We start from the raw sequence: 24,348 nt of genomic DNA on the forward strand, positions 1-24,348 counted from the left end.
GGTAGGAGGTGGAAACAGTCCACAGTGGGAGGACCAGAGAATATGGGGTTACCAGCTCTGAGATCAGAGCACACAAAGACTGAACCTTGTGAGGCTGCCTCTGGCCTTGGGGGTCTCCATTCACTGTCACAAGGGCAGAGGGCAGTAGACCTGTGCTAGGCAGAATTTTGCACAACACATACAGAGTGTGTTTCCATTGGGGGTAGATGAACTCACCTGGAACTCCTGGCTTCCCAGGCACGTGTTCAGCCTAAGCATACTGGCCCTTTATTGAAGGACCAGGTGCAGGACATTACACCTGAACTGATAGGAGGGGCTGCTGCCAGAAGCGCACTGAAAGATTTGTTTTCTGGGTACAGAACCTCAGATAGAGAGGCAGAGGGAGGAAGGACTCACCCCTAAGTATTCAACTGAAGGGTAAAGACCCTGGGCTGAAAGAGCAGTTGCAGGATACCACCCCTGAACTGGTGGGAGGAACAGTGGGGAAAGGATGCAAGGCACCTGGGGCTACTGCACCCTGCACTGAAAAACCACAGAGGTCAGGGAACCCTGAATGGCTTGAGGCCTAGTTCTTGACATTCACGGCTGTCAGTGCCATGGGTTAGCTCAGCGGCCCCAGAGAGTATAGACAGAGGGATTCAACTGTGTTCAGAGAGGCATAGAACTGGCATGTGCCCATGCAGTAGTGGGTCATTGTCTATGTTCTATCTCCCTAAGCAGGGCAGTCCATCAAGGTATTGATTAGTCTACGTTAGCTTTAGACTAGTGAGGGATCGTGCTAAAAATGTCCATCTCCGAAGGGTCACCTCAAACTTTTTGCCTTCCTCCTTCTCTTTTTCTGACCTACCTTTTGAATGCTTTAGGACTCTGGGTAATTTAGCACTGCTGAACACTTCTATAGTGCATGTACTCTCTCTTTTAAACATGGTATAATTGGTTTACACCTGTTTGGCATATTGTATTTACTTGTATGTCCCTTGCAAAGTGGTACGCCATATACCCAGGGATACTTTTGCACTACAAAGAGCTGCTTGGTAGTCACCCCCATATCAAAGACTCTCTTGCATGAAAGTACTGGATCTCTAACCCCCTGACACTATTAGACTTGTAACTGAAGCTCTGCCAGAAAAACTGCTCTGCTTCTTAAAGAACTAAACTGGATTGCTGATGTGGTTGGCCTGCTTTTCTTTTTGTTGCCAACTGATTGCTACTCTCTGACTCTGCTGAAGGAGAGCTGGATTCTGCCTTCACTCTAGGTGAGCTCCAAGGGCTTGTTGCTTGAAACTGAGGGCTATCAACGTCTCTACCCTTCCTCCTGTTCCTGGCTTGCTGGAAGTGGCCCAGATACTCGCAACACAGATTTTAACGCATTTCCTGTCTGTGGGTAGTGTAACCGACACATCAACCATGTTGTCGGAGTGAAATTGGGCATTGCATCAGAACCAGTACTTTGCCTCCAGAAACAGATGCATTGGGCAAAGTGCCATGACTGATGCAGCTTGGTGTAAATGAGGCATCCACTTGACCAGGTGGCTGAATCCAGCACATCGCTCAACGCCTCTCGACTCCGGCACCCGTCTTCAGAACTGACGCTTCATCTACACTGCATGGAGAAGACCGACCCATCCTGCACCTGCGGGACTTGACATTGATGCATCTCGTTGTTTGAGACCAGGAAAGGTATTTTGTTTACCAGAGTCTGTGAAATCCTCCCAAACTTTGTCCTGGTACACCATGACCTAAATTACCCTTTTTAGGAAAACTTGCTTCTAAACTGTCTACTGCATTTTTCTTTAATGTAATATCTAAACTTCTATACATTGCATTTTTGCCGTTTTGGTCTTGTTTTGGGTATAATATAATATTCTATTTTTATAAATGTGGAGTCATTTTGTGGTGTATTCATTATGTTACAGTCTGTGTGTGTGTTACACAAACACTTTATCTATTGGCTCTTTAGATAAGCCTGCCTGCTCTGTGCCAAGCAACTAGAGCATGAGCACAGGGTATCTTTTAGTGTGGACTTAGCATACCCAGACTGGAGTGGAAGTTCCTGCCTGCTCTGGGTGCATACCTCAGCCAACCAGGAATCCCATTTCTAACATGTTCATTGTTAAATATCCCACATAAACCTGTTGCTAATTTACTTTTTTCTTACTATACTTAAAGTCAAATGGTAAATTACTGTTTTTTTCTTGCAATTGCTTTGAGCCAGAATTCAGTCTCAAGGAAAGATTCTTCCACTTTGTTGGTTTATTCTTGGTCTATTCATTTATGTGATAAGCATAGAATGTACACTATTTCCTCAAACTGTGCAAACTAAGATTAAGGGCCTGATTTAATTCCTGGTGGTAAGGATACTCCGTTGCAACGGTGACAGAGTATCCTCGCCACAAGAATGTGGTCTGCCAACCCCATTTAGATTAGGGCGGCCCTTTGGGTTAATCATGGCAGAGGCTACTTTGTCTCTGCTGTGATTAATTATTACCTTTGAAGGCCCTGAGGAGCAAGAGCTTTTTGAGAAATTACATTTCCGCCCATCCATTTTGGATGGGTGGACATGTATTCATTATTTACTGTTTTTTTATGGCCAGGTGAAATTTGGCAGTAAGAAACAGTAAAAACATTTTAAAGCCCCCCCACCATGGGAGAAGCATCCCATGGTGAGGAAAGCATTACTTTTTTTCCTTCCCCCAAACAATCCCATTTCATCATTTTATTTTTGAAAAGAAAAAAAGAGGACTGCTGCAAACAGTAAAATGCATTGACATGAATTGCGGTGTTGGCAGTTTCTGCCAATGCCTTTATAAAGGATCCTCTGCTGGATGGTCATTTATATATTTGAAAGGGGGAGTAGTCATGGTCTGGTGGATGTTTAGTCCTATGGCAAACAAATGGTGACATTATGTCTGCCAAAAATTTAATCGGGCCATAAGTTTGATTTACCATAGCTACTTTTTACTACATATTGATCTTTTCTTTTTCTTTTAAAATGAGATGTTATTAATTAATATTATGTTGTGTTCTTACATCTTTAAAAATCCTACTTACTATTTGAAATTATTTATTATCTCATAATGATAATTCTACATGTACACTTTGAAGTTTTATGGCTGTACTATCTTCTATTTTACCTGCAATAAAATCATATCAAACTGAAAAAAGCGACAACCTGATGCTAAGCTATCCTTCCCATTGATGAGAGGAAGCATCTGCTTAGATTCTACTCCTCACCTGTGTTCCTCTGTGTGGGCTTAGCTGTACACTAGTTCTAGAGATTATCTTTAAATCCAATATCAAGAACATCTTCTCAGACGTTTTATGTTTGTATCATACTTGAAATTCCTTCTTCAGTGTCACATCAAAAGTTCTCTTTGTATTCTTGGATTTATTTGACCTCTCCCAACATAGCATTCAGAGGCCTCAGGGTAGTGATAGCTAAGGAACATTAGATATTAGTTGTTTGGAGAGCAGGACTGCTGTTCAACGCATGTATTGTCCCATTGTTGGGATCCTGTCACACTCTAAAAGTTGTGCTATAGCAATGGTCTCCTGGGCCTCCTCTGTATTATATGCAGACTCTGTGTGAACTTTTGTTTGTGATCGGTGTTTCAAGCTGTGAAGTGTTAACATATGTTATAGGATATTGGAACAGGGCCGGTTTCATGATGATTCTTTTGACTAAACAAAATAGAGGTTCTGTGCCATTGAGAGGTTGATGGTGTTGTATAGTACATCAGTTGCTAGAGTACATTTTTGCATGCCTCAATTCCTCTAGAATGTTAACCTTTATCAAAATCCATATAATTAAACAAAACTGTGTGTGTCTTAAAGTCTGTCCTAAGAATACTGAGTTCTTGCTCATCTCGCCACTTCTCTCCTCTTCTCTGGTTCAAATCTGATTAGAGTCCACTAACATCCTCGATGCAGTCAAACCATGATGTAATTTATGTCATCCTTGATGGTATATGTTATTTCATGAGTGAAGTTATGATAAGCAGTGACAGTTGTCAGACGGGACCGACTTGATGCCAGCTATTATTATGCTGAGTCTACCAGATTTGTACCCCCTCAGTGCACTTCTATGCTGTGGTTGGCAGCAGGGTCTTGGATTCGGTCTTGCCCTGTACCCAGCCTCTCAAGTATCCAATGCCCATTGTGCATGGCTTTTGACAGATAAGTACATTTTTGCATGTTTGAACTGAAGTCAAGTGTATTGGAGCACAAGTTGTGAAAAGGGATATTTGCAGCATGTAAATCCCTAAGGCATGTGGAATGTAAGTACTCGACCCTCACATATTAACCCATACATTGAGACAAACAAACCAACTGCATCTATCAGTTGTATGAACCAGCTTCACTCTTTACCTACCTTAAAGTTCAGATTTTTTTAATCATTTTATCACATTGCTGAGGGCAATAATGGTTGGTAAGGCCCCAAACCTGAGTTATAAGTCAGAGCAGTAAGTTAACACCAGGGTTATAAGTCAGAGCTGTAGGTGAGCCCCAATTACACGTGTGAGGGCCTTTAACAATAGATATAGCCAGGGGTAACAGAGACCACAGATTATTGGAACAGTCCACCCTCTAACTTACTAGAGGTAAAGTGCTCTTATGGAAAAGGGAGAAACCGAAAGACAAACTTGTAATGTTGGAGCAGAAGACATGTACAATCCATTTCTAGCCTTGAGCATATTCATTGGCTTTCATGGAGTTGTCAACATTCCAATGTTGTAATAGTAGTTAATGCCAGCATTCCAAGTTTTCTAACTGTCAGAGCCAATTTCTCCATTCTGTATCAACTTTTCCCCAGAGACGTGAACGAGCCTTTGCAAGAAAATATTCTGTGAAAATACTAAAATACACATCCAAGCTTGGAATTTTTTACTTGATTACTTAGTTGTGATTCAAGGCGCCCCAACCTGAAGATGGTTATCTTTAAAAAGCCTTTTATATGTTTTCCACTGCGAGCAGACATTACCCCAACTGCAGCTGGAACCATACATATCCTAACTAAAGTTGGGTTTAAATCATAGTCTCACATTTACTTTAATGTTGTTTTATTTACATGAAATTCCAGGAGAATGTAATTGTGAGAGGCACCCAGGAAAATGATGTAACAATCAAGACACTGTACAATTGTTGGTGTGTAAAATATTATTATTAGTGTTAACATTATTATTATTAGAGTTATTATTATTAGTAGTCGCAGTAGCATTAGTAATAGAAGCTGCACTAGTAGCATTAGTGGAGTAAAGATAAGAACAAGTAGTAGTAAAACCTGTAGTAGTGCAAGTGAAGGTAATAGCATTTCTAAAACTACTGCTGCAAATAATATTATTAATAAAAATGTATTGTTAGTATTATTATTATTATTATTAATAATAATAATAATAATAATAATAATAATAATAATAATAATACTAATATTAATAATAATAATAATAGTCATAATAATAATAATATTCATCATCATCATAATAATTATCATAATAATAATTATCATACTATTAATATCAGTGCTGGTAGCAATCATGCTGTAACATACTGATAGAGATGGTGATGATGAGAGTGTGTCATATTATTATTAATACATATGATAATGAGGATGATATTAATACTGTTTTAGTTAAATAGCATAACATTTCAATTTGCCTAATTAAACTATGTTTATTATTTTTATTCTTCTTCTTCGTATTATTATCTATATCGTTAATATCATCATTATTATTATGCTGCTTGGAATATAAGAGCATATGAACACATGATTGTGTCAGTAAAGGGAAACTTCATTGCTGATGCTAATAATAATAATAATACTGTTAGTTATTTTAATATTTCACATTGTAATTATTATTATTATCATTATCATTATTATTATTATTATTATTATTATTATTATTATTATTATTATTATTATTATTACTACTACTACAACTACTGCTACTACTGTTGTTATTACTCTTATAATCATCTTCAGTTTTCCTTTTCATATACTTTTATTTTCCAAGCTGTCTGCAACCATGTAAAATTTCTTAAGCTAGCATTCCCAAGCTAGCTACAGACTAGTTAACCATCCGTAGGGCATCGTTAACAATAAATTGTAGAAGCTCCCACTATACGGCCGGACCTTTCATGACAGCAGGGACTGAGTGATGAATTACTATAACATATTTGCCTTTTCTACTTCCTCATTAAAACGAAAATATTTTGAAACGGCTGATGATTGTAGGCAACAGTAATAACTGTTTTAGTTTATAGCCAAGGCAACACACTAAAACATCCCTAATCCAACAACGGGAGCAAAAAGGAATTGAAGTGCGTGTCTAGATTTTAATGTCGACAAAATATTGTACGCAAAGACCGTTATGCAAATTGTAATGAGGTTTGTATTTTCTCCTGGAACATTAAACAGAACACCAATGCGGAGCATAGGATTTACACTCGGGGCTGAGTGAAAAGTCTGAAATTCCAACGGAGAGAGAGTACAAAATGGCCTTGCCACATTTAGGGAATTATTCTTCATCGCCCAATAATTGCAAAAAATGCTATTTATGTAAATGTGTGTGCATACCACAAGGCACAGTTCATGTACTCTTAGGTAACTTTTTATAACACCCTACCTTGAAAGCACGCTGAAGGGCATTTGGGCCTGCAAGAAAATGTTTGCAAAGTAACATGTATCTTTTATGTTTTATGTACAGGGCTTTCCAGTGCAAAAATGCCTCATCGCCAGACGTAGACCGAAAGGGATTAAAAGATACTTATTATATTTGGGTTGCATTCTGCCTCATGATCGCGTTAGTATCTTCTAGAAACTACTCATCTACTGACGAAACATCGCAGGTAGTTTTGCACCGGTTGTGGCACCGAACTAGGTTATGACGAGAACTGATCTTTTTGTATTAATGCTTGCATTTTAACTCTGCACATCTACGGTACTATTCGAGGTGGAGCGCAACATCACTGGATTTGAAGAGCTCACACCAACACCCTGTGGCCAAATACCAAAACAAGCATTGGCATAACAAATTTGTCTGGCCTATGAATTAAAAAATGCCGTTTGTGCTATTGATGGATTTAGAAACTCAAATAAGTCATCGCAAAAGCATTCTGTAACTCATATTTGTACTCCTATATCTTTTAATCCATCCACTGAGTCTTGCATTCATCCTCTGGCACAAAAACAATGAAACCCCCAAACTCAACGGGCCTCATTTATGAGGCTGTGCGTCACTTTTACGACGCTGGTGCGTCACTTTTGTGACGCACCAGTGATGTAAAAAAAATGCGCCTTGTTGCGCCATATTTACAAAGTGACGCATCTAGGTAGATGCTTCACTTTGTAAACCCCTGCGCAACATTATACCTGCACCAGGTATAATGTATGCAAGGGGGGAGTTTTGGCGCAAGAAAGGGTCATGGAAGTGACGCAGTGAAATCTATAAGATTTCACTGCGCCACTTCTAGGACATAAATGCGTCAATTTCTTACACCTGCCTCACAGCAAGCGTAAGACTGACGCAGGCCCTTTCACATGGGGCTTGCCCCATGTCAAAGGACACATTGCTGGAGTTGCATCACTTTTGTGACACGCTCCAGCAATGCATCACTTGTGTGCAATACAGATACGGCAGAAATACTGACGTATCTGTAACTCCTTACGCAATGATGCGTCATACTGTAAATATGACGCATCATTGGTGTCGCAAGGAGGGCTCAATGAAAAGTGACGCATCGCTGTTTTGACACAGCGATGCGTCACTTTTCATAAATGAGGCCCCACATATGCAAGATAAATTGAAAGAACAAAAGTAGAAAAAAGAAAACATGTTGCTGTCTAAACACCACAGGTATATACTTGCAATAACAAAATAAATCATAGGAGATGGTGTCCAGCTTTCAAAGGTATTTCTAATGGTCTACTGTTGTTTTAATGTTCAAGTATTGCCGCCCCATTTAGAACTAACATGTTGGCCATCATGAAACAGTAAAACAACGATACACTATAGACATCATCCCATATTGGTCTCCTGGTTTAGAGGAACTGGACAAGTGGGATGTGGCACGCTGCACATGAAATGTGTGACAAGCAAGCAACCTGTTAGCACTGCCTGGAGACCTATAGTATCCCATTAAAATAAAGAGAGGAGAAGCAAATAAATGAAATGGAAATTATAAAAGGGGAAAATTATAAACTAAAGGCCTAACACTGAAGGGCATTCCTTTTCGGGTGGATGTACATGTGATTAAAAAATGCATTCATTCACAGGGAAAGAGACCCAATGACTGATGTATACTGAACAATGCAGAACACTGTTATGAATGACGGTAGGTTGTAAATGACTCTCAGACAGACAAATGGAAGACCAGAGCTGACCAAAAGGACTTCTGTGAATCTATATGGTTATATCTTTATATATATGGATGTACATCTTATGTAATGATTTTTTATGACAAGATATTGGCGGACCAGAAATCTAAGAAGAGATTTTAACAAGATTTATTACAGTGCAAATCATCCCCTTAGGTTTTGCTATTGGTGGTAGCCAACTCCAAATCATTACCTACTAAAGCACACTGTGACTTCCATCTAACAAAATAACAATCTACCCTTAATAGCCTGCTGATTTTAATAAATACTTTTTACAATCAATATGTCAGGCCTAATGCATTCATCATAACTTTTCATGATAAAAAGACCAGACCTAAGGCAACAGAATTATGTTTTCCTGGTGAACCAATTAGGCCTCTAACTGTTATCATTAGCTTATCATCATAACCAACTGAAGTCATCAGTACTGAACATAAGGTACTCCACAAGACAACCATCAGACATACAGTCATAAAATATCATAGTGCCTACAATTACAGTTGTCAAAAAAACCTTCTATCTCGTATAAGAGGGCGTCAGAGGGATTCAGACACTACAAATATTCTATACCAATGGTTTGCTCTAACTCAGTGTAAGTAGTTCTGTGTAGTGTTTCCACACATCTTCCTCCTTGCTACTATGATTGAATCGTTTTCTGGTGGACTTGCCATGATTTTATAAGTTTATTATTGAGGACTCATGTAATTTTATTTTTAAAAATCAGCCCGCACACGTAACATCACTCTGTCCACATACATCCATGACAGGACAGGTGGCTCATAGGGCTGTTTTGTGTTTTTTTGTTTTTTTCTTCTACTTTGCAGGGCGGTGCCTCCCTTGACCTGAGTCAGAGCCAGGTGAGGTGAGGCCTGTTACCTCACACAGGATAGGTGAGTGAACGCTGACTTCTGTATTTTATTTATTTTTTGTCACAGAACTGTTTAAGTGAAAGTGCATGTAAATGCCCCTTTTTTTGAAGTTTGATGTTTGCTTTATCTCTACAGGTATGAATAATCTTCCATCCTGCATAGAGGTACTGTGATTGGTCACGTGTAATTACACTGTGATATTTCTGATGCTTTTTTGTTTTCACTGTTTCAAAATTGCACTTAATGCAGTAGTTTTAACAACTAGGTCCTGAAGAAAGCCGGGGTCCCTGAGCCCATTACGGCTGAAACTAGTAGACCATCTCTTTCGGTAGATAAACTCGAAGCCGACACTGTGTTTTTTAATAAGTTCACCAGTGGTCACTAATAAATGTGTCCTGGACCACTGTTGTATCTTTTTTAACTCACTTACATTCACAATTTTGCCTTTGCACTGCATTTTTTGACTAGCCTGGTCAGTATACTTGTTTGAGATACTCAGTCTGTCATTTTTCATCTTGGTGTCATTGGCCTCACATCACGCCTAGTCCACCAGCGTTTGGCTTGTTGCCAGAAGAGCTGAGTTGGCAGGGGTACTTTTGGAGTTCCAAATGATGACACTGGCCACGAAGGGCAGTTGATGGAAATCCTCACTATTTTTCTCTCCCCTTCTCAGGGTTTCTTCTGTCATAGAGTCGCACCTGTGTCAGAACCTTCTTACTACTACTAGCTGTCATATAGGCAAATGATTTGCTTAGGGTCTTTCTCTTACTCGTGTTCTGTGACGTTTTCTTCTTCCTTCTTCCCTTGTTAGACCACCAGTTTTCTTGTGTTGTTTATTAGTAGAATTGGGGATTAAAACTGGATGGTCTTTAAATATTCTCCCTGTGACCCCCTTTCTCTCCCCCTTCAGGAGTTGAATCTTGTGTGATTAGTTGTAAGAAAGGGTACCAGCACCAAAGCCTTTTCCAACTGTAGTAATTTGAGAGATTGAGTGTATCAAAAATATATTCTTTAGGCTTTAATCAGAGTAATAAAACATACCCTATAGTGCCTATTCTCGTTAACATAAGCTATTCACAACATGTCAAGCCAATTGCCTTTATCATAACGTTTCATTATATGCAATTCGTAGTATAGCCCTTATCATTACCTAGCCACTATAAGCAACTCAGACCTGTTATGTTGGTTCATAAGCCTTCCCACATAACACCCTTCTAGTATACTGGTAAAAATTACAAATATGTACAATGGTGCAGTTGGCAAAACAATACTGTTATACCTGGCATCTTTTGGCATTATGTCCCCTGACTTTTTGCCTTCTGGCTTTCTGTTTTGACTGTGTGCTGAACTTTGTTTTTTCTGGCTTGTGCACTGTCTTGCTGCTGACCAGTGTTAAAGTGCATGTACTTTGTGTCTAAAATGTAATGACATTTGGCTTCTCTATGATTGGCATATTCGATTTACTGACAAGTCCCTCGTACAGTACATTACCTATTTCCAAGACCTGTAAATCAGATGCTATTAGTGGGCTTGCAGCACTGATTGTGCCACCCACAATTAGCCCTTCAAGCATGTCTCTAGCCTGCCACTGCACAGAATGTGGGTGCAGTTTTGAACTTCGATTTTAACCAGGTCTACACCTTTTTTTAATGACACATAGGCAACCCCAAAAGCAGTCCCTGGACAGTCCATTAGCAGAGTGCAATAAACTTAAAAGGTAGGGCATGCACCTTTTAGTTGTACATGTCCTGAAAGTGAAATACTCTTAAATTCGTATTTCACTACTGCAAGTCCTATCTCTCCCATAGGGTAACATTGGAATCCTGATATTTGCATGACTGATGATGGAACCCTCCCCATTTCTTTCAACTGATAGATACTCCTTACCTGGATTTAAGATATTAGACTCCAGACATAAGGTAAAGAGCCTGCCTCAGAACCATGTTATGCATCACATTAAGAGAAGTCTTTGGGTGGTCCATTTTATAATATATAATATCATTTTTACAGATTGTTTAATAAATACTGTCAAGCCTTACTTTGTTGACATATTATTGTCCTTAATAGACTCAGTGAGTAGGAGTGCTTCACTCCCCCACAAACTATTGTGCAGTATTTTTTTATGACACTGCTTGTGAATTCTCTTGCATGCTCAAATCCTGCATGTCATAGGACTTAATTTAACTGGACATGAACACTATGGTAACTGAGATCACTCTGCAATAGTCTTAAATAACTTAGAAGCATGGATCATTTTATCACAACGGAAATCACTACTTTATGAGGTAAATAAATCACAAAACTTGGGTGACGGGAACTGTGCCTTAAGAGGAAATAACTCTACCTGATTCTCTGATACACTTACAATTTAGATGTACTTGCCCCGATGAAGTCTGTTGTGACTCAAACAATTGTAGACAAAACACCTGTTGGCATATGGATAGCAACAAAGATATCAGAATAAAAACTTCTGAAACCGCGACCTCAGTCTACTTTCTGTGTGCTTGGAGCAAATTTTAACATTGGAGCTGCATTGTAACATTTTACAAGTGTGCCTTTCAATTAGGAAACAATAGGAAAAGTAAGTTTGGTGTCTCTGGGTCCACAATTTAAAAACACATCTTTTCGTAAAGTTGTTTTTTTAAATTGTAAGTCTGAAAATGCCAATTGTAGAAAGATGCAAAAACAACATTTAACAGACAGAATGCAGAACAATGTCATACATTCACCCCAGTACAGAGATCTGGGCCTAAATCCATCCTTGTTTTGCTCACCATGCCATTACAGTTTGAAACCAACAATATGCAAATCAGCCTTGTCCCTGCGGCCATGGGAACAGTCCAGCCCGAACTGCCAGGCCAGGTCCTCCCTGGACTGGAAACAAAGCATCCTTGGACAGGTTTCGGGGTTTCAACCATCATCAGCCAAGGTAGCTTGATTCCAGTGGCATGGAGAGCAAGGGACCCGGGTCTGGGCATACCCGTCCCACTTGGGGTGACAAAAGCAACAGTCGATGGACAGAATGCAGAACAATGTCATACATTCACCCCAGTACAGAGATCTGGGCCTCAATCCATATTTTTTTTGCTCAACATGCCATTCCATTTTGAACCCGTCCAAATGCAAATCAGTCTTGACCCTGCGGACAATGGGAACAGTCCAGACTGAACTGCCAGGCCAGGTCCTGCCTAGACTGGAAACAGATCATCCCTGCACCAGTATTGGGCTTCATTCTTCATCAGCCAGGATAGCTTGATTCCAGTGGCATCGAGAGCAAGGGACCCACAACTGGATATTCTCGTCCCACTCGTGGGGACAAATGCAAAAACAACAGTTGATGGACACGATGCAGAACAATGTTATACATTCCCCCAGTACAGAGATCTAGGCCTAAACCCATAATTTACGGGTAAGTAGTGCGCTATATAAATGCCTATACATTTACATTTACATATGCAAATCAGTCTTGACCCTGCGCCTAATAATCCTAGGATGCTTGTTTCCTGTCCATGGAGGACCTGGCATGGCAGTTCAGGCTAGACTGTTCCCATGAGGCAAAGGGTGAAGCCTGATTTGCATATGGCCAGGTCTAAACTGGGGTGGCATGGTGAGCAAAAGAATGATGGATTTAACCCAGAACTCTTGACTGGGGTGAATGTTTTGATTTCTTCTGCATTCCATCCATCAATTGTGTGTCTTTTTCTTCGTCACCCTAAGTGTGCGGAGTATGCCCAGACATGGGTTCCGGCGTCAATGTGCCCCTGGATTCAAGCTATCCTGGCTGATGAGGTGTGAAACCAAGAAACCGGTCCTAGGATGTTTGTTCCCTGTGTCCAGGGAGGACCTGGCTTGGCAGTTTGGGCTTGACTGTTCCCATGAGGCACAGGGTTACAACTGATTTGCATATGGCCAGGTCTAAGCTGGGGTGGTATGGTGAGCAAAAGAATGATGAATTTAACCCAGATCTTTTGAATGGGGGTGAATGTTTTGATTTCTTCTGCATTCCATCCATCAATAGTGTGTCTTTTGCTTCCTCGCCCGAAGTGCGCCAGGTATGCCAAGACTTAGGTCCTGGGCTCATTGTGCCACTGGATTTAAGCTATCCTGGCTGATGAGGGGTGAAACCCCGAAACTGGTGCTAGGTTGCTTGTTTCCTGTCCAGGCAGGACCTGGCTTGGCACTTCAGGCTAGACTGTTCCCATGAGGCACACAGTCAAGACTTATTTGCATATGGCAATGTCTAAACTGGGGTAACATGGTGAGCAAAAGAAGAATAGATTTAACCCAGATTTCTTGACTGGGGTGAATTTTTTTAGTTCTTCTGCATTCCATCCATCAATTGTGTGTATTTTGCTTCCTAGCAGTACAGGAAGGACAGTTCCCATGAGGCATTGGGTAAAGATTGATTTGCGTATGACCAGGTCTAAACTGGGGTGGCATGGTGAGCAAAAGAATGATGGATTTCACCCAGGTCTCGTGACTGGAGGTGAATGTTTCCATTTCTTCTGCATTCCATCCATCAATTGTGCAGTAGCGGTCGGCAGTAGGTGTTTCTATAGGGCGGTGACGTGGGCAGGAGGAGGGGCAGGGTGGGGGGAAATAATGTATGGATTACGGAGTTTTACAGGTAAGTAAACATTTAAATACATAAAACGAATTTCGTTACGCGCACTGCATCACCAAATGTGATGCAGTGCGCGCAACGAAATTCGTTTTATGTATTTAAATGTTTACTTACCTGTAAAACTCCGTAATCCATACATTATTTCCCCCCACCCTGCCCCTCCTCCTGCCCACGTCACCGCCCTATAGAAACACCTACTGCCGACCGCTACTGCAATTGTGTGTCTTTTGCTTCCCTGCCCTAAGTGCACCGGGTATGCCCAGACATAGTTCCCAGGCTCACTGTGCCACTGGATTCAAACTATCCTGGCTGATGAGGGGTGAAACCTCAAAACCGGCCCTAGGATGCTTGATTCCTGTTGAGGGAGGACCTGGCTTGGCAGTACTGGCTGGACTGTTCCCTTGAGGCAAAGGGTGAAGACTGATTTGCATATGGCCAGGTCTAAACTGGGGTGGCATGGAGAGCAAAAGAATGATGGATTTAACCCAGATCTCTTGAATGGGGGTGAATGTTTTGATTTCTTCTGCATTCCATCCATCAAATTGGGTGTCTTTTGCTTCCTCGCCCTAAGTGCGCCGCTATGCCCAGACGTGAGTCCCGGGCTCAATGTGTCACTGGAATCAAGCTATCCTGGTTTGGAAGAGGTGAAACTTCGAAACCAGTCCTAGGATGCTTATTTCCTGATCAGGGAGGACCTGCCTTGGCAGTTCAGGCTGGACTGTTCCCATGAGGCACAGGGTCAAGACTAATTTGCATATGGCCAGGTCTAAACTGGGGTGGCATGGTGAGCAAAAGAATGATGGATTTCAACCAGATCTCTTGACTGGAGGTGAATGTTTTGATTTGTTCTGCATTCCATCAATCAATTGTGTGTCTTTTGCTTCCTCGCCCTAAGTGCGCCGGGTATGCCATAAATCGTGTGCCTTTTAGAAAGATAGCATTTTCTTACTTATACCCTTCAGTTCCTTCTGCCTTTCCCTGGAATGCATATATGGGTTTAGTTACAGTTGTGCTTTGTGCATTCCTTCTAAACCAGTCACACACAAAGGGATCGGAGGTGTGCCACTCACATCCTGATGACCCATCATGCGGCTAATCGATCTTCCTGAGCTAGAGTGAGAGGGAGGAACTGACACTTGCACCTGAATAGGACTGTGCTTGTCTCCACAGAAAGGGCTGCATTACTCCAAATGTAGTAAGTCTGGATCCAAGGCAGTGAAGGGCATGGTATTTTGCAATACAAAGACCTTTCTTTGAAGTCTCACTACTTCAAAGGCAACAACGGGTATAAGTACTGGACCTCTGACACATGTACTCAGAACACTTCAGGAACTTAGGACATTCTACCAGGAATATGAGATATTGTGCTGCCAGTAGGGACTGCCACTTTGCTGCTTGCTTTACTGTGTTGGCTTGCTGTCTGCTGCTTCTTGCATGTGAGTGAGAAGACTGGACTTGACTCCCCACATCCTGCATCTCTAAAGCGTCTCCAAGGGTTCATTGTATGTGCCCCCTGTTCCTGAAGTCTCAGGAATACCAAAGACTTCCACTGCATCTTGCTACCAGCACTTGCGCTCCTCTGCTCTGAGTCCTGCTCAACCAAGGGGTGCCAAATCCAGTACTGGGCCCTTGGAAGTCAGTGACTGGTACCGCAACCCAAGAAACCAATGCATTGACCCTGATGCACCAATCGTAACCGGCGCATTTCTATGCAATGTCAATGCATCAGCGCTGCCTGCATCAAAACCATGGACACCAATCACTGACTGCGCGATGCAATGACCACAATTTATAAAGCAGCCCCTACTTTGCCAATGCAGAGCCTCATCATCACCACTTCTGTACGAGTCTAGGACACCTTGTCGCCAACGCCTGCAATACATCCTCCACTGACTCCAGCGCATTCCCAGTCCTGCGCAGCTTCGCTCCAATGCATCCCTTGTGTGCTGGATGCATTGCCTACAGCCCAGTGATTCGACATCCACACATCACACCGACGCACAACGCTGCTTGACATCGAAGCAGCTATGATGTTGCCTGACTTCTGAAATGGCATATCACCTTCGACAGCGGTGCATCCCCTCCTTGCTCAGCACATTGACACCGGGCTTTGACGCAACCAAGGTACTGTCAGTGGGTCCGCATTACTCCTGAATCCGGCCTTAACTCCATTGCGTTCAGCCTGAACTTTTGGATTTGCCCCGGTCAAGTGCCACCAAATAGGCCAAGTTAGAGTTATTATTTTCTAAGCACTGCCTTTAGGTTTCATCCTGCAAAATTTATGAATTGACTTGTGTATGTTAGAATTTTATCATTTTGGACTTGTTTTACTCAGATAAATACTGGCTACTCATCAAAACTGGTGTGGAGTACTTTTATGGTATTATCACTGTGATACTGTGTGCTTGTTCATAAATACTTTAGACATTGCTTCTTTAGTTTAGCCTGACTGCACTGTGCCAAGTTATCAGAGAGTGAGCACAGGTAAATTGTTAGTGTGTACTACACTTACCCTGACTAGAATTGTGGTTCCTGCTGGGACACAGTGCATTCCTCTATCAACTGGAAACCCAATTTCTAACAGATATGAAATCCCTTCCAATAGATCCTAATGAGTATTACCATAGTGCAAATCATCCATCCCCATGGTTTGTTCGGGTCGGTCACCAACACTAAAATCCTTGCCTACTATTGTAATCTGCAAGATTCTATGTAGCAAAATACCTGCCAACAGGCTTTATCACTTTTGCCTTAACACATGCTTTCTGGATAAATGAGTAATGCTCACTTGCTTTATCTTACCCCTTCATTATAAAACAGGTCAAATCTAAGGAATGTAACATAACTTTTTCCAGTGAACTGTTAAGGCCTCTTACGTTTATCACTGGCTTGTCACAAACAACTCAAGCCCATTGTACTGAATGTAAGTTTTACACAAGGCAACCAACTAACATGCTTTCATGGAGATTTAAATGTAAACAAAATTACAGTTGGCAAAGCAAAATACTATCTTCGCCTAACACAGATGATTGTAGTGCATATCTTCTATCTCCACTACTTGTTCAGGTGGATTACCAACACCAAATCACTTGCCTATCATAGTAGTCTGTGAAATTCCATGCAACAAAATACCTGTGCAAGGGCTTTGCCATGGTGTAATTACATTCAGCCCTTAAAAGACTGTTGTCTTTGTTGCGTGCTTTTCACAATACATAGGTCTGGCCAACTGGATTTGCCATAATGTTTTAGAATAAATAGATCAATCCTATGACATCTGGCATGAGTTTTCCCAATGTGCTGATTAAGCCTTTAACATTAGCTCTACAGTTTACTCAACACCGGCCTATTCAAGTGCACATAAACTGGCTATCAGCATGCATACAGTTAGAACTGTACAACTATGTACAGACCTGACAGACCTGTGCTCTTACCCCGCCGCCATCTCGGCTAGGACGGAGGCCATGCCCCTTCGTGAGGCCCGCCCCCGACGCCCGCCTATAAAAGCGCTGAATACAAGCGCCGCGCACCTAGACAGACCTGTGCTCTTGAGGCGGAAGCCGAGAGCGTTTTAGCATCTTTTTAAAAATACTTTCATTGTTGAAACTTGTCACTTTACTCTGTGTGCACTAGCCTCTCAGGCACCCCTGCTGATCCCGCGCAGTCGATTGAGCGCTGCCGCGGCCCCCACCAACAACAATCTTACGCCGCCACCATCTCGGCGAGGACGGAGGCCACACCCATTCGTGAGGCCACGCCCACCGACGACGCCCATAAAAGCGCTGAATACAAGCGCCGCGCACCTAGACAGACCTGTGCTCTTGAGTCGGAAGCCGAGAGCGTTTTAGCATCTTTTTAAAAATACTTTCATTCTTGAAACGTGTCACTTTACTCTGTGTGCACTAGCCTCTCAGGCACCCCTGCTGATCCCGCGCAGTCGATTGAGCGCTGCCGCGGCCCCCACCAACAACAATCTTACCCCGCCGACATCTCGGCGAGGACGGAGGCCACGCCCCTTCGTGAGGCCACGCCCCCCCCCCCGACGCCGCCCCTCCACGCCTATAAATTATGTGTACCTTTCGGACGCGCAGCGGGCCGCGCCAAAGGCGCGCCAAAGGTAAGCCCGTCTGCGCCCGTCCGTGCCAGACTGGGCCCTAGGGCACGCCACGCTGACCATCTCATCTCATACTCATCTCAATCCCTCAGAGATCTACAACATCTTGCCACTCCACCATCACCAACGGCTATCCACCGTATACACACAGCCGCCTCATGAACCCATTTATGTGGACGCACCCCATCAGCTACGCCAATCAGGAACGCTATGTCCATCAGGGTGTCATATCTGAACACTCGCTCTTTAGTGAAACACTCTGAGGACATTTTCATCCTGTTGTCCAATACCAACCCCGACATGCTCCTGCTCACGGAAACTTGGTTAACATCAGAGTCCCTCCCAGATATCTTAGCTGCCCTCCCTCCTGATTTTTACGTTCTTCACGCCGATCGCCCCGGTGATCGGCCCGGGGGCGGGGTGGCAGCCATCATATCTAAACGCCTGAACTCTATCCCCTCTTATTCCCTCCCCCTCCCTGAGGTGGATAACTTACTTATCAGTGTGGAAACTGACACCGGCGCCCTCACCTTCCTCCTTTTATACCGGCCTCCTCATCCTATGCCATCCTTCTCCACCATCATGAGTGAACAGTTGTCTAATCTGCTAACACTGCACTCCAGCTTCGCCCTTTTCGGTGACCTAAACTATTGGTTTAATGACACCAACGCCGGCCCCCATGCCACAGAGCTCTTTGAGACTCTCAATAGCCTGAATCTTACTCAACAGGTCACCCAACCCACCCATAACAAGGGCCACATCCTGGACCAGATTTGGACCTTTAACCTGGCCTTGTCTCCGCCAGATATATCCCCCTGTGTATGGTCCGACCACAACCTAGTTGACACTACCATCACTATCGCCGGCAAGATTCCTCCTCCTTTGATGGCTGGTGGCTTCTCACGTAAATGGAGTACATATGACTCTCAGGGCTTCCTCACAACCCTGGCCGACACCCGTCAAGTCCTTCACCCCTCTAATGACATCGACGGAATAGAACACGACATCGGCTCCTGGTTGGAGTCGGCCAGTGACCTCTTCGCCCCCCTGGTCAAATTCCCCTGCACTAGGCATCGCAACTCCCATAGGTGGTTCTCTGATGACCTCAAGCTTCAGAAATTAAAAACGCGCCAGTTAGAACGTACCTGGAGACGCAACTATTCCAACTCAGCCAGGCAGTCCTATCTGGCTGCGCGTAAAGAATACAAAACTGCCACTGGTCTAGCCAAAATTGAACACTTCTCCAATAGAATCTCGTCGGCGGCCGACAAATCTAAGGAGGTGTTCAGAGTCATAAACAAACTTACTACAGATGACAAAACCCTCCCAGCCCAGACTCCCACTCAAGAGGCATGTGACACCCTCAACTCCTTCTTTGTGGAAAAAATCACAAAAAAGTAAAACTCTATCCCTCCCTCTCCCCAGTCACACTTACCGGATACTTCCTCTAACAACCCCTCACCCTCACCACCTTCCCTACCCTAGATCCCATTTCTTTAGCAGAACTCGCCACCCGCGTGAAATCTGGCTCCCCGAACGACTGTTGCCCGCCATCTGTCCTGCGGAGTATATGCCTCAACCTGCCTGACTGTATTGTACCGTTACTTAACGGGTCACTCAGCAGCGGCATTGTCCCTACCTCTTTCAAGGAGGCTATCCTAGTTCCCCTCCTTAAAAAACCCGGCGCCGACCCCACGGAGCCTTCGAATTATCGCCCCATTTCCCTTCTCCCGTACTTTTCAAAATTAATGGAGGCCCACGTTACCCGGTGTCTGTCAAATTTAATTGAATCGTCCTGTCATCTCGAGCCTAACCAAGCCGGCTTTAGACCTGCCCACTCTACTGAGGCCGTCATTCTGGCAGTTCTGGACACTCAGGAGCAACGCGGATGCAGGATCCCCCCAAGCCCTCGTACTCCTGGACTTGTCGGCCGCGTTCGACACGGTGGACCACAACATCCTTCTCCACCGTGTCGTACAGGCAGGCATCCAGGGCACCGCTCTGGATTGGGTTGAATCCTTCCTTACTGGAAGAACACAGGCGGTCCGTCTGGGACCCTACACTGCAACCAAAACTCCCACGTCCTGCGGAGTCCCTCAAGGCTCCTCCCTTTCGCCGCTCCTATTCAATCTATACCTCCGGTCTCTGATCCAATCTCTTCAGAAATGGGACATTGTCGTCTACAACTACGCCGATGACTTATAGATTATCCTTCCGCTCAACTCACCTCTTGCCATCAATACGTTCTACGCAGTCATGATTCACATCCAACTCTGAATGAACCAGAACCAACTGAAGCTAAACCCTGGAAAAACTGAGCTCCTCCTCCCTGGACTCAGTCACGCCTACTGGGGCTCGCAGTTCTGGCCCTCTGAGCTAGGCTCCCCCCAATCCCGGTAAAAGCAGTAAAGAGTCTGGGAGTGATCCTTGACGCCGAACTCTCTCTCAGAGCCCAAGTGGGCGCTGTAATTTCATCCTGCATGTACCAGCTCCGGAAGATCCGTAAAGTTCGTCACTTACTCCCCCCGCTGCACTTACCCAAGTTGTCATTTCACTTGTGGTCTCCCGCCTGGACTTTTCTAATTCCATCTACTATGGTCTCCCACAATTCCTGCTACACCGCCTCCAACTTGTCCAGAACCAAGCTGCCCGCCTAATTCATAAAACCCCCAGATGGCAATCGGCCAAACCTCTACTCCACAGTCTTCATTGGCTCCTAATAGATCAAAGGGCAGCCTTCAAGGTGGCCTGTACATTCAAAGCCTTCCACTGCTCCGGCCCCGTGTTTTTGAAATCTCTTATCCACCCTCACTGCCCAACGCGAAACCTCCGATCAGCCCACCGTCATCTGCTAGTCATTCCCAAAACCAGAACCAAGAAATTTGGCGGTCGCCGTTTTTCCCATCTAGCTCCTGGGCTCTGGAATATCCTCCCTCTTTCCATCAAATCCTCCCCTTCCCTTCTGAACTTCAGGAAATTGCTTAAAACTCACCTCGTCCCCCCACCCCCCTTAGCTAGAAATCCGCTTCTCACGCCTCCCTCCTCACTCACTCTGTCTCTCAGCGCCAGGAAGCCTCGGCGTCAGTGCGCTCTACAAATTGCACCTAAGATAAGATAAGATAAGATGCAGAAAAATTAAGTCTGCAATCCACAATACAACCAATCTCAACAGGGCCCAACAAGAATCATCACAGACCTTTATCAGAGTGAGTATCTAACACAAAAGCCCATACCAACTACAATGATCTACAAGATTATATTTATCAAAAGATCTGTCTATAGCCTGTAACACAATGTAATAACAACCAACAGAGAAAGGCTTGCTTTCTTTAACGTATGCTGTTCACAATTACTAAGGGAGACCAACTATCTTTGTCAAAATGTTTCATAGTAAGCAGACCAGACCTAAGGCATCAGACATAACGTTTAACATATGCAAGTCGCAATAAATATGTTAAGTCTGGTTCCTTTATCATAAAATTTCATATTAAAAAGATCTCAGACCTATAGCCATGATAATTGCTTTGCCACCATAACAAACCCAGTCCTGCTGTAACTTTGTAACAAGCCAAAAGTGCAATACTAGCAGTCTTTTTAGTGGAAGTGCACAAATTTGGCTCAATTGAATCCAGTCACTTCCACGAATTATGTGAAGCAATGCGTTGACACGTTTTGATGGTTTTACTGATAATATTCCTTCTTTTTCAAGACAAGTAATATAAGTCTCTCCATGTTCCTCTATATGATTGCCCCCGACCTAAATCCGCATTCAAAGCTGAAGGCGCATATAGTAGCTGCAGCCTCCTCATGTGAACCCAATTTCCCAAAGATTCCTGAAATCTGGTTAATTCTCGTTAAATGTCTCGTTCCTCGGACATTCTAACCCGAGACTATTCGTGGAAGTGACTGGATCCTTAGATACATGATTAACACGTTGTATCAGGTCTCAGTTACATAAAGGTTCCAACGGATATGTTTATCTGAATGACAAAGTTTATTGTCGTTTTTTTCTCTCTTTTAAGGTTTTGTATTTGTTGTCTTTAGTGTGTAAATTATATTAGCAGCGGCGGCTCTAGGCTCATGTCGGCCCTGGGCAGGGAGCGTAGGGAGGAGGCCCCGGAAGAGGGGTCCGGGCGGGGCGGAGCGCGGAGGCCAGTGAAGAGAGGGGGGTCAGGGTGTTTGGAAGTGGAACAGAGCCGGAGGCCACAAAATCCCTGCCAGGGGCCGCCATGCAAATATGTATCCATCCTCAGAGGATTCTTATATTAAGGATATATATTGGCGTGGTGGCCCCTGGGGTTTGGTGGCCCTGTGCAGGTGCACAGCTTGCACATGCCTAAGGCCGCCCCTGATATTAGAATATTGAGTACATTATTTTGAATTTTTAAAGAACTTGATACGCACAACATGAGTTGAATTCTTTTACCTATTTGCAATACAATAATGTATTTTTAACAATAAAAACAAAATTGTGACAGTTTTTGGTTTTGGGGCATGCATTATTTGAGTCTATCACATGCGCTGTAGCAATGTCTTTATCTGTAATTGTCTTTTAATTGGGAGTAAAGTTTTGCTCTCAACGTAGTGTACAGTACCAAGGGATAATTTCCTTTAACTTTTTTGTGGAAGCACATACCTTCGGCCCAATCAAAATATACACTCCTGGATACCAACATGGAGCAGAGCCAAAGCCCCCCTCTGGGTAATATTTCTTATAGCCCTTTTTAATGTGTATCACACAATGTCTGGCAACAGCTACTCTGTCAAGGCGACCTAAAAACTGTTCTCTGTGAAGTCCATTTGCTAATATATACTGTCCAGAGCACATTAGATACTGGCGGAAAAATGATTCAGTCTTCTGTTCCCACTTCGACTGCAGTGAAAACAAGACCTGCATTTGGGTAAGTGACAGGGTTCCCCCTGTGAAATGGTACCCTCCAGATGGGTTAATTTTGCAACAAATGCATTAAGCAGGTACAAAATTAGCACTTGCACAGTAGATGTTAAAGAAGAGGCCATACAAGCATCTGTGGCTTGTTCTGTACTACTCAAGTCACAGATAAAACAAAAAGTGGACACAGATACATGCTGTGCTCCTGGAGCATTTCCAATATTGGAATACACTACATTAAATAAAATGTTCTTATTGCCATCAAGCAATATTGTTTTACCTACTTTCAGAAATATTCCCCTTGCTACATGCTGCCTGTTTGTGCACCCACGAGACGTACGTTATATATCGAAAAAATGTGGTTACCTTAGGGTATATGTCAGGAGCTAACTAACAATTTTAGAGCAGTTTGGTCAATCCATATTAGATGTATAGAATGAGCAGCGTAATAATTTGAAATTAATATAATTTGAAAACTATTAATATTCCTAAAGATATTTTAACAGAAATAAGACCTTGTATTTGCAGTGACCACGGAATGATAATGGCATTGCTACACATGTGTACATACGTTGGTATGAAAAAGTCCTTTGCCTGGTAATGGACATGTACCCTACCTTGAGTGCCCCAACTGTACTGATGTCTGGATCCCTAATGCTGATTTTTGATTGTTATTGGTAAACCTGTATCATGCATGTGCGCTATGACATAGCCTGTTTCATGGAATGCAGTTTTTTTGGACTGGGATGAGTACCCAAAGCGCTAACCTCAATAGTGGCGAAAGTCCAGGAGTTAAGCATAAAGAGTTCGGAGGTGTCAGTATACTGTATAGTGATCAGTAGGAGTGAACAGGTCCCTTTTACCTGTATCGATGAAATGAAGCCTACAGGCTCACTCATTCGCTATTGTGTGCTTAACGGTAATGGTGCACAGTGGATGTGTGTTGTACATGTGCTGGATGTATGTGTGCCTGTGAATGGTACGATACAGGGATAAACAGTACTTTGCAGTGCATGTATGCAGTATATACGTGTTTCTGTGACTGTACAGTACATGGCTGACTGTGGGTTCATTTTTGGGAGAGACAGAGCTGCATGATGAAACATGAGGATGTAGAGAAATCCCCACAGACAGATTTGTGTATTGCTGCTTTCCTGTAAGCTGGGTGAGACACACTGGAGGGAGGGAGTGAGCCCGGTTTTGACTCTTTGATGCTGACTCATGTGAAAATGTCTGGAGAACCCTACATAGAGCCAGTCAGAGTCCCCGTGGGTAAGCAGTGGAAAATGGCAGATCTGTGTTGGAGCGTCACACACCACTGAACTATTCTGTGCTGGTGGAAGCACACACACAGTAGGGACACTTATATAGTTTACAATCCCTTGCGGCAGGGTGAATATAATTTTAAGTTCTGAAGAAACCCCATATGGCCCATTTAGGCACTGTAAGGAGTGAACAATGTAGACTTGTGTAGAGGAA

This window comes from Lissotriton vulgaris, chromosome 6, assembly GCF_964263255.1.
Source record: "Lissotriton vulgaris chromosome 6, aLisVul1.2, whole genome shotgun sequence".
Lineage (NCBI taxonomy): Eukaryota > Metazoa > Chordata > Amphibia > Caudata > Salamandridae > Lissotriton > Lissotriton vulgaris.